We start from the raw sequence: 11,550 nt of genomic DNA on the forward strand, positions 1-11,550 counted from the left end.
CCTTCACTTCCATTTACTATTTCTTCCTCTATTCTCTGTTCTTATGTCTCCCTAATCCTCATCATTCTATCCCTCTCTCCCACTCTAATTTAAAGTCACCTCAAATCTGACATTCAGCAGCAGGGGGCAGTAGAACACAGTTTGTGAAAAAAAATCTAATGATGCTAATTACCACTGTTTATAGTTAATAAAGTTCTTAAGAATGTGAAGTTAGGATAGCCTAAACATGAGAACGGTTCAAGAGTTACTTTAGGAGAGTTAATGTATGCTTATTTATATAGTTATAGTTGATACTATTTTTTAAGAATTGGAAGATAGGAGAGCCTGAACATGCGAGAGTTGGTTTAGTGTCTCTAGCTTGAACGTTTGAAGAGTAACTGTTGGCGAGTTATTTTATGCACATTTATGTAAATGTATATAGTTATAGTTGATAAAGATCTTAAAGAATTTGAAGTTAGAATATGCCTGAACATAGAGAATTATTTATATATTTTACCATTCAAGTCTACGCGCCTTTTCTCCCCCATTGAAATGTATTGGTAGCTCATAAAAACTATTGTTATAGTTAAAAAAGTATAAATGCTATCAAAAATATTTTCTCAAGCAATCTAAGTCGGGGCCGTCTCTACGTTTTGAAGTTGGTTTTCGTGTTCATGGAGTAAGTCACTTAACGCTTTGGAGTGGGCTAAAGAAATCAAATACTAAGAATATGAGTATGTAAGAAATCAAATACTAAGAATATGAGTATGTAAGAAATCAAATACTAAGAATATGAGTATGTAAGAAATCTCGAGTTGTGCTTTGCCTTCAGCAAGCACACCGAATGATGAATATATCATCGACATGAACATTAAAGACAACACAAAAGATCCAAATGATTCACCCAGACACACACCTTTACTCGTTCTTCACACAGACTTAGACAAATAAACACAGAGCGCTCTTCTACTCCCTCTTCAGTCATTCACATACACACGTCCTCAATCACCTCTCCCATCCCTTTTCACACCGACACAAGTAAACAAACACGGGACCCTAATGTCCTATCCACAGAAACACAACTACACAACTACTCCCAATCGTGAAACTACACACCATACATAGACATTCACCCACCAATGACCAATGATGATAACCAAGGGGGAGAAGGGGTTATTTCTCAGTCGAATAAATGGTCCATTACATAATGTAAGCACTTGCCCAGAGACTGCACCACACCACTGATAAGATGCTTCACAAGGACAATAATGGACGTAAGTCAGTTAAGGTAATGGAATATTGCATCGATTTCCCCTGTCTTTATTCAGAGTGAACCCAATGTACAGCAAATGCATTACATTGCCTTAGATAGAACACAATGGCTTTTCTTTTTTTAAATGAATGCTAGTTAAAGGATGACTGAACTGAAGAAGAAGTGATAATGCCACGACACCAGATTGAAAATGACATTATTACTAATGTCCTAGGATACATTATTGATTCTCATTATTACTAATGTCCTAGTATACATGATTGATTATCATTATTACTAATGTCCTAGAATACATTATTGTTTCTCATTATTACTAATAACTTAGTATACATGATTGCTTCTCATTATTACTAATGTCCTAGTACACATGATTGATTCTCATTATTACTAATAACTTAGTATACATTATTGATTCTCATCATTACTAATGACCTAGTATACATTATTGATTCTCATTATTACTAATAACTTAGTATAAATTATTGATTCTCATTATTACTAATAACTTAGTATACATTATTGATTCTCATTATTACTAATGTCCTAGAATACATTATTGTTTCTCATTATTACTAATAACTTAGTATACATTATTGATTCTCATTATTACTAATGTCCTAGTATACATTATTGATTCTCATTATTACTAATAACTTAGTATACATTATTGAGTCTCATTATTACTAATGTCTTAGTACACATTATTGATTCTCATTATTACTAATGTCCTAGTATACATTATTGATTCTCATTATTACTAATAACTTAGTATACATTATTGAGTCTCATTATTACTAATGTCCTAGTATACATTATTGATTCTCATTATTACTAATGTCCTAGTATACATTATTGATTCTCATTATTACTAATAACCTAGTATACATTATTGATTCTCATTATTACGAATAACTTAGTATACATTATTGATTCTCATTATTACTAATGTCCTAGTATACATGATTGATTCTCATTATTACTAATAACTGAGTATACATTATTGATTCTCCTTATTACTAATGTCCTAGTATATCTTATTTTGTTCCACTCGCTCACACTCTCTCGCTCTTTCTCTTTGTCTGGCTGATCCCCACTGCTTTGTAGATAAAACCATGTTGTCTTTAAAGTCCGAATGAAAAACAGATCAAGAGGAAGTTAAAAGAAGTAAAAATGTTCAGGCTGTTTGCAGTATGGTCATTTGGAAGTCATGTGTGGGGTGAATTCTCACAAAACTATCCCTCATAGTTTTTTCTACTCCGTTTTGAAACGCGAATCAATAATGTATACGAGGACATTAGTAATAAGGAGAATCAATAATGTATACAAAAATTACAATAAAATATTTGGACTGAGTGCCAACTGTGAATAGACTCTGGATTATTTCCCAAGAGGCCAAATTAGTTTTATAGGTGAGTTTGGAGGCAGAGGGGGGATGTGGGCTTGATGTGTGTGTTAGCAGAGAAAAGCAGTGACCTAGCAGTCCTCTGTATGGGCCCCTGAACAGAGGATCTCAGATTGTGGTCATTGGGGTTGGTTGACTGGCTGATCTGGTGGGAAGGAGCTAATGGAGTAGACATGTTGAGTAGTGGGCTGCTATATTTCTCTTGGGAATGAACTATGGTGTATTTAGTGCTAATGTACTTTCTCTATGTCTCACAGCGTGTGGGAGAATCTCAATTGCATATGTCTCGCGTCCTCTCTCCTCGTCTCCTTCTCAAAACCCATCGGATGAGAAAGCCAGAGGTCCCTCCCTTCTGACCTTCTCCAATAGGTTTTGAGAAAGAGGGGCGAGAAGAGAGGACGCGAGGAGTATGCAATTGAGATTCTCCCCAGGTCTCTCTCACCCCCCCCAGCCTGTGATCATCTCTTTGTCACAGCCAAGAGCTGAGGACTCTTCTATGCTTCTGATCACTGTCCTGCCCTCTCCTGCCCTTCCCTGCCATCGTGAGGAGTAATAAGATGACCAGAGAAAAACCAGACTAAACACACCTAGCCTTAGAGTGACACTGACCTCAGTCTCTTTCAGTTCAACAGAACCACACACACACACACACACACACACACACACACACACACACACACACACACACACACACACACACACACACACACACACACACACACACACACACACACACACACACACACACACACACACACACACACACACACACACACACACACACACACACACACACCCCAACCTTGTCTCCAGCTCCTATCCCATGTCTAACCCTGCACCAACTGTATCTCCAACCCCATGTTCAACCCCTGACTCTCGGACCCTAACCATAGAACCTGCTGTATCACCTTAACCACTGACAGTGTTATTAATCCCAGGAGAAGGCTGCACGGTAAGCCAGGAAGATGGAGGTGTGGAGATGAACTCATTGTGCTCAGTGCAGTTGAGAAGTATTCGATACTGACAGGATATGGTAGTGCTGTAGAACTATACATGCTGTCCTGTAATTAGATCTTTCCCATGTGGTCTGGGAGTTATAGGCAGGACGTTACTGTGGAAATACATCATCAGCTGGACAGATTTCCTGAATCTCTACTAATATGAAGAAATTCCAAAGGAGTGGCAATTTTATTTTTCCCTGGACATTCCCATCCTGACAGTACGCAGACACCCTTATACACAAACATGTTCATGTAGGTACGCACGCACACACCCTGACCCTGACCTTACCCAAATCCCTCTCTGGGGAGGCCTGCAGTCTGAAGTAGTCCATTAAACTCTGATGGAGGGTGCAAGGGATGGGCTTCTCTGCCGTGTGAGGCTTATTCGTGTGGTCAGCATGTGTTACGTTCACATGCAATGCTACAATAATTCACATTTTTCTCAGATGTTTCTTTCTCCATTCTCTCCCTTGGTCCAGCAGCATTAACCCCGTCACGAATAACTCTCCACCCAGCAGGGAACAGGTGGGGGAGTTTCCTGTGGGAGGAGGTCGACACGTTTGGTTATCTAGGAGACGAGCGGGCGTTTGGCCTGGAATGGGTGTGAAAGGGTGGGACGGGTGTGTGGGCAGTGGTCAGCTGTCCAGGGGGGCTGGGTGGTAATACAGCCCACACGGACCCATTGCCAAACTTGGCAGAGAGCAGGCAGCAAGGTCACCCTGTCATCCAGTTCAACCCTGGCAGACAGGACTGAGCCATACCCACTGCAGAGAGCCCTGGCCAGTGATCCACATGCAGGGCTCAGCCCATTCCAGCGGTTAAATGGGCTGGTCTGTACCGGATGTCATTATCGAACGAGCCACAGAGTAAAGTGCCTCTAAGAGCGCACAACTTTAATGTCCTGTCTTTAATAAATCATTGGGGGCGATCATTCTTCCATTAGACTCAATCACACATGAAATGAATCCAGACGATTATACTGCACACGATACCCAGTTTATAACGGCTTAGGTTAAGAAAGCCTCTTGACTTGCCATATTATCGATAGTGGCCTTTGCGTGACCATTTCAGGTTTGATACAGAGCCAGAGAGATTCATGCCAGAATCAGTGCTGGATATAAAGAGCAAACATATGTGCATTCAGAGTGGATATATCCACTTAAAGAGCCTGAAACTGATCCACAGAGACTCCATAACCATGTAACCTCCCAATCTCTCCACCCACCTAGCCGGCCGCTAACTCTTTTATCCTCTGTCATCCATTTATTTCTACCCCCTCTCTTTCTTCAGCTCTCCACCTTCTGTTTGTTTTTCTGTCTATCGGGTCCCTCGTCCTCTCCCCCTCTTTCTCTTTCGGGCTCCTTTCCTCTATAAACCTCAATATTGTTTTCCTTTCTCTGCCAGTCCCCTACATGTTCTATTCTTCTCCATCTATTTCTTATGAGATGTGGTGGATCCTGGGCCGGGGTGAGAGTTTCTTGCCGCATCAGCGTTTATTGACTCACGTTCACATGAGGGAAGAGGTTGATGATGGATGGATGGTAGTATCATGATTTCCCCTTCATCATACTCCTGGTGACATGCCGACACTTGGTCATGCGGGTGGGGATTCCGTGGTCCGTGTGGAGGAGTGTTGAAGATCAAGGGAGAGAAAGGAACTCGTCTGAATGTGACATATTTCTATCTAACAAAGCTAGAATAATCACATCTGTTGCGTGCTTCGTCCCCCCACCTCTACGCCCCAGTTGTTTGATCCGAACTACGCTAAAAGCCTACCACGGCCAACCCTGACGCCCACCCCCCAACCCACACACCCAAACCACATGCACACACAATGCCTTTCTCCCAGACTCAGCCATCCACACCCTTTCCCAGCCACCACACACACACACACACACACACACACACACACACACACACACACACACGCACACACGCACACGCACACGCACACGCACACGCACACGCACACGCACACACGCACACACACACACACACCTTCTTCACTGTTGCCGTCAGCAGCCACAGTTCCTGCTTCCTCTGGAGCATCGGCAGTAGTAGTGCTGCTTTGAAAGCTTTCAATGGCATGCATAGTTTTTTGGGGGTGGGTATTTCTGATCTCCAGGAAAAGGTTCATAGACCCCCCCTCTGTTCCCCTTCCCAGTGCTGATGTGACCCACGTCTGACTAAGCTGTAATGTGAGTGTGTGAATGTGGGTCGAACGGAGAAAAGCTGCTTTAACACTCGTGGTTGACGGAGGGAAAAAAATGAAGAAGAAAAAAAATGCGCTGAGTGGAAAAACGAGTCAACTATCTACAACGGACTGTTGACAATGTTTTTGGGGGGAGAAAACGTCAAGGCAGGAGGATGAGGGAAAAGACTGAGGGGGAGAAGTGAATGAGTGTCCTGATACAACAGGGACTCTATCAAAGATTTATTCATTGTCCCACTTACAACAACAAAAAATCCTTCTGGCTAGTGACGCCGCGACTGCCCATCAATCTATCAGGGATAAAAATCTGTGTGTGTTGTTGAGCCCCGGTGGGCAAGGCGGTTGGCAGTCTGGGCAGAGCAAAGCCCATTCTTAAATGTCATCAGTCAATGTGATGTGAAATATTCACTTTATACGGGAGCTGTTTTTAGCCATACTGAATGTCATTGGCTTTGTGACTGATAGCAAAGCTACTGGAGCCTTGAATACAGTACAGTCAAAAGCCCCCTGCTCACCTCTTTAAGCACACAGATACAGGGAGAAAAACATTCAGCTAATGTACAATCACACATACACAGACACAAAAACACTCAAATACTGAACACACAACATCCAAGTCAGCCACCCCAATAGCAGACTCTTAGTGGTCATGATATGTGCCTGGAAAGACCCCTCCCCCCGTTTCCTCCAATTTGGCTCCATGCCAGAGGACCGAGGCCTGTGCCCGGCTGCTCTCTCCTTTCCCAGACAGAGACACAGACAGGGCTAGAGCCCAGGCTTTCCTGTGAAAGGTCCCTAAATGTACATAACCCCCCCCCCATCTCTCCCTCTCTGTGGGCCACTCTACTCTATTGTTCTACAGCCCTATGCCATCCTATCCTGTACATGGTACATCCGACTCACGGACTAAGCTGCATCCAGACTTTTAACGACAGCATTTTGCAACAGGCCCTATGTTGAGTTGTGTGCTTTGGCTTTGCATGTGGAACGGTATAAATCCGCTATATTATCCTCAGGTTCGTACGAATATTATTGCGCCTCAGTAACAGGGTGGAACATCTGCCTTCAGCTTTCCTGCTTAGTGTGTAAAATTGAATTTGGCAGACTTCTAACCAAGCATGTTTCTGATTTAGCCATAAATTGTAGATCAGAGAGTGGAAGTTGACCAAAACGGGGGGTGAAACAACACTCTGACAACGAGAATAAAGGCTTGTTGTGATTCAAATAAGGATGTCAGTCCTGTGTGATGAGGCAAATTCAATCAGGAGAATGGATGGGTCTGAGGCCCATCAGAGAGAAAAACTCAAGCAAAGCTATGACTAATGAGACCAGCATTAAAACTAGAAGAGTAGGATGTGTGTGTGTGTGTGTGTGTGTGTGTGTGTGTGTGTGTGTGTGTGTGTGTGTGTGTGTGTGTGTGTGTGTGTGTGTGTGTGTGTGTGTGTGTGTGTGTGTGTGTGTGTGTGTGTGTGTGTGTGTGTGTGTGTGTGTGTGTGTGTGTGTGTGTGTGTGTGTGTGTGTGTGTGTGTGTGTGTGTGCGCGTGTTTACGTGTGTGGGCACACGTGTGCGTGGCTAATTCCACAAAATAAGTGCCTTTTGCGTCCCTTTGTTTAAGTAGAAATATAGAATTTTAAAAGCCTGTTACTGTATATTCATGTCGTGCCCTTTAATACAGACAACATGGAAAATTAATTAAAGCAGATTTTAAAAATATTAATAAAGACTTGCTAAAGTGACAACATTCTGTCCCTCTATGCATCCTGTTTGACTTCTAGGAACAATTAACCAACTTAATCCCAACATTACATTGATCCAAGTTTTCACCATCATTGAAAAGCCCCTTTTATCCATAGATAGACAGGCTGGAAATGCTTAAACATCTTCAACGTCTTTGTGAAGCTTGCATTCAATTGCCCTTCCTTGTTGCACACACCAGCTTCCGTTCCCCCTGTCCAAAGGGGATTTATGGATCATTTGAGATGGAGTCGTCAACCCTGTTACAGTCAACCCTGTTACGGTCAACCCACTTACCTTATTTTGCACTAAATAGGCACTTACTATAGTATCTTTTGTTGTTGTTGTAACTCTTCAGATGGGAAACATGTTTTTTATTAAGTTGAACATAAGCTCTTTATGACAGAATGTTAAAACTAGGTGAAATAAATGTTTCAAAAATCACCACGTTAAACTACTCAAAAAGGCACCTAATTGGTGGAACAACCCACATGGATGTGTGGGTTTATGTGTGTTTTTCTAAGTGCCTCAGAGAGTGCTCTCTGGGCCTCTCTTTTAACGGATGGCTGCCAGTATTCTGGGTAATTTCATGACCACACATTCTCCGTCCAAGCTTCCCCTGGTGCCCTGTTGTTAGGCTGGATACTGTACACACTGCATGGACCGTGTGTGTGGATTAGTGTGTGTGAAAGTGTGTGTGTACAGTGCATTGAGAAAGTATTCAGACCCCTGACTTTTTCCATATGTTGTTGCGTTACAGCCTTATTCTAAATTTAAATAAATTGTCCCCCCCCCTCCTCATCAATCTACACACAAAACCCCATAATGAAGAAACAAAAACTGATTTTTAGAAATGTTTGTACAAAAAAAAACTGAATTATCAATATTTCATTAGTATTCAGACCCTTTACTCAGTACTTTGTTGAAACAACTGCGGTCTCGATTACAGCCTTGAGACTTCTTGGGTATGACGCTACAAGCTTGGCACACCTGTATTCAGGGACTTTCTCCCATTCTTCTCTGCAGATCCTCTCAAGCTCTGTCAGGTCGCTGCACAGCTATTTTCAGGTCCTGACTAGTCTCCCAGTCCATGCCGCTGAAAAACATCCCCAGAGCTCGACGCTGTCACCATCAGGCTTCACCGTAGGTGGTGAGCGGTGCCAGGTTTCCTCCAGACGTGACGCTTGACTTTCAGGCTGAAGAGTTCAATCTTGGTTTCATCAGACCAGAGAATCTTGTTTCTCATTTTTTGAGAGTCCTTTAGGTGCCTTTTGGCAAACTTCAAGCGGGCTGTCATGCACCTTTTACTGAGGTGTGGCTTCCGTCTGGCCACTCTACCATAAAGGCCTGATTGTTGGAATGCAGCAGAGATGGTTGTCCTTCTGAAGGTACTCCCATCTCCACAGAGGAACTCTGGAGGTCTGTCAGAGTCACCATCGGGTTCTTGGTCACCTCTCTGACCAAGGCTCTTCTCCCCCGATTGCTCAGTTTGGCCGGGCGGCCAGCTCTAAGAAGAGTCTTGGTGGTTCCAAACTTCTTCCATTTAAGATTGATGAAGCCCACTGTGTTCATGGGAACCGTCAGTGCTGCAGAAATGTTTTGGTACCCTTTTCCAGATATGTGCCTCGGAGCTCTACGGACAGTTCCTTCGACCTTGTGGCTTGGTTTGTGCTCTGACAGGCACTGTCAACTGTGGGACCTTGTCTAATCAATTGAAGTTACCACAGGTGGACTCCAATCAAGTAGTAGAAACATCTCAAGCATGATCAATGGAAACAGGATGCACCTGAGCTCAATTTCGAGTCTAATAGCAAAGCTTCTTATCTAAATAACGTATTTCTGTTTTTTATTTTGAATTTTATTTTGAACTTTCAAAAAACTTGTTTTCGCTTTGTCATTATGGGCTATTGTATGTAGATTGACGAGGAAAATGTTTTATTTAATCAATTTTATAATAATGCTGTAACGTAACAAAATGTGGAAAAAGTGAAGGGGTCTGAATTCTTTCCGAATGCACTTTATAGGAAAAGTGAACTGCCGACAGTAAAAGAGGAGGAGAGCCTGGCGGCCTGACTGAGTCCAGAACCTCTTGTTATCCAATCACAAGCCAGAGATGCTGCTGGCTGCGGCTCACTGCCAGACTAGGCAGAGTCCTCGCTGTGTACTAGATTAACTGACTGACTCTGTGAGCTGCAGGAGCTCTGAACATCGAGGGAACCTCTGCCTCAAAGCACAGTGAACTGACATGAGGGTATTTTTTTGTTATTCATTTGCTTTCTCCAAGAGTTAAACACCCTCTTTAATCTCTCTCTCTCTCTCCCTCCGGAACTCTCTCTCTCTTTCTCTCTCTCCGTTTGACAGGCAGCATTACTGGTCTGTGAGAAATGTGTTGTCTATATTTGTATGGTATTAAAGAGATATTTCAAAGCCGTAAACTAGATGCTAGTGTGGCACTGACATATGTGTTTGTTACTATATGTGTGTTTGGCCGAGAAACATTATCCCCCAATAACATCTATAAGTACATGAGTGTTTGCCTGCTGTGTTTCTGAATCCCTTTTTATAAAACTTGGCTGCTAGCTCGATGGAATTCCTGATGCACGGAGAGAGCTACAGTATGGTTTGTTACCAGGGCCACCCTCTGCCTAACAAACAAGACTGTGCCATAATTAGCTCTGCATGGGCCATCTCAGAGCTGCGATGATGGGGACAGCCATGGAAAACACATCACACACTGCCTAGCTTAGCCTTATGGGGTGTGACGCCTCAGTGGCTGGGATTTACCATAGCGATGTGTTCCACCCCAGACCTCTGTCTCCTGGTGTTTGGACTGGACCTGGCTGTGATGTATTGTAGCGTGGGTCCCTGAGAGGGTTAACGGACAGCAGCAGGGTGTGGCTGTGGGTGTGTGGCTGGAGGGAATCTCCACTGCCGTCACCCTCTCAGTCTCTCCACACAGCCAAGCCAAGCCATTAGCTTTGCCCATGAGCGCTCATCATTGCGTTTTACGATGTGCTTAATTCAATGGTCTGCTTTTATATTGCTCTGTTCAAGTTTTTCTCTCTTTCTTTGCCCTCTCTGGAGGAGAACATAGGACTGCCTAAACTTTTCTAACTCAACTTTTCAGAGAATCCCTTTCTACCTCTCTAGCCTCACAACGTGGTTATGATAGTCCCCAGCCTCTTCTTCCGTAGGCTCTGTACCAGCCATGCATGCTTATCGACTTTTATAGCTCCAAGCCAAGAAAAGCACGAAGGAAAAAAAATCCCAGGCAAAAGTGAAGAGATGAACCTCGTCCTCATTTCCCGGTCCCGTAGGAAAGCGAGTGGCCCCTCCGCCCAGGGCCCGGCATGCAGACTCACACGTCCAGAATAGAGCAGAGCCTGATTGGAGTGCCTCGCACCTAATTCCTGTTCACAATGATGCAACACCCCTCTGACCAATCAATTCCGTCAATCCTCTCCTCCTGTGTCCGTCATGTAACACAGACCACTCTAAACAATGAGGTCACCCGTCAATCAAAGTGTAATGTTCTGTATCATTTCAGTTCTCAGCGAGCACATGTACATGAAATCCTCACATTCATAACACCGTCCATAAACGGTGATCTCTGTAAAAAAAAAAAACAGAGGGAAAGATAGCGATAGATAGTAAGCAGGGAAGGGAATAAATGACAAGATTAAAGTGCATTTTGGGACGGAAGAATACATAGAGGACAGTCATTCTCACAGTGTGAGCGAGATCGGAGGAAATTTGGAGAGAGAGAGAGAAGAGGAAAGGTTTTACTGCTCAGGGACACGTCCTCTTCGGACTTTTTGACGCTGGTCCAAATTTCCTCACTTGTTTAAAGCAAGTGGAAATATATCACAGATAACAAAGGAGAGAGGGGATGGGGGAGGGGGAGAGTGGTGTGTGATTGTAGCAAATAGGTTCTGTACTGTAACATCA

The sequence above is a fragment of the Oncorhynchus keta genome, chromosome 14 (genome assembly GCF_023373465.1).
Source record: "Oncorhynchus keta strain PuntledgeMale-10-30-2019 chromosome 14, Oket_V2, whole genome shotgun sequence".
NCBI lineage: Eukaryota > Metazoa > Chordata > Actinopteri > Salmoniformes > Salmonidae > Oncorhynchus > Oncorhynchus keta.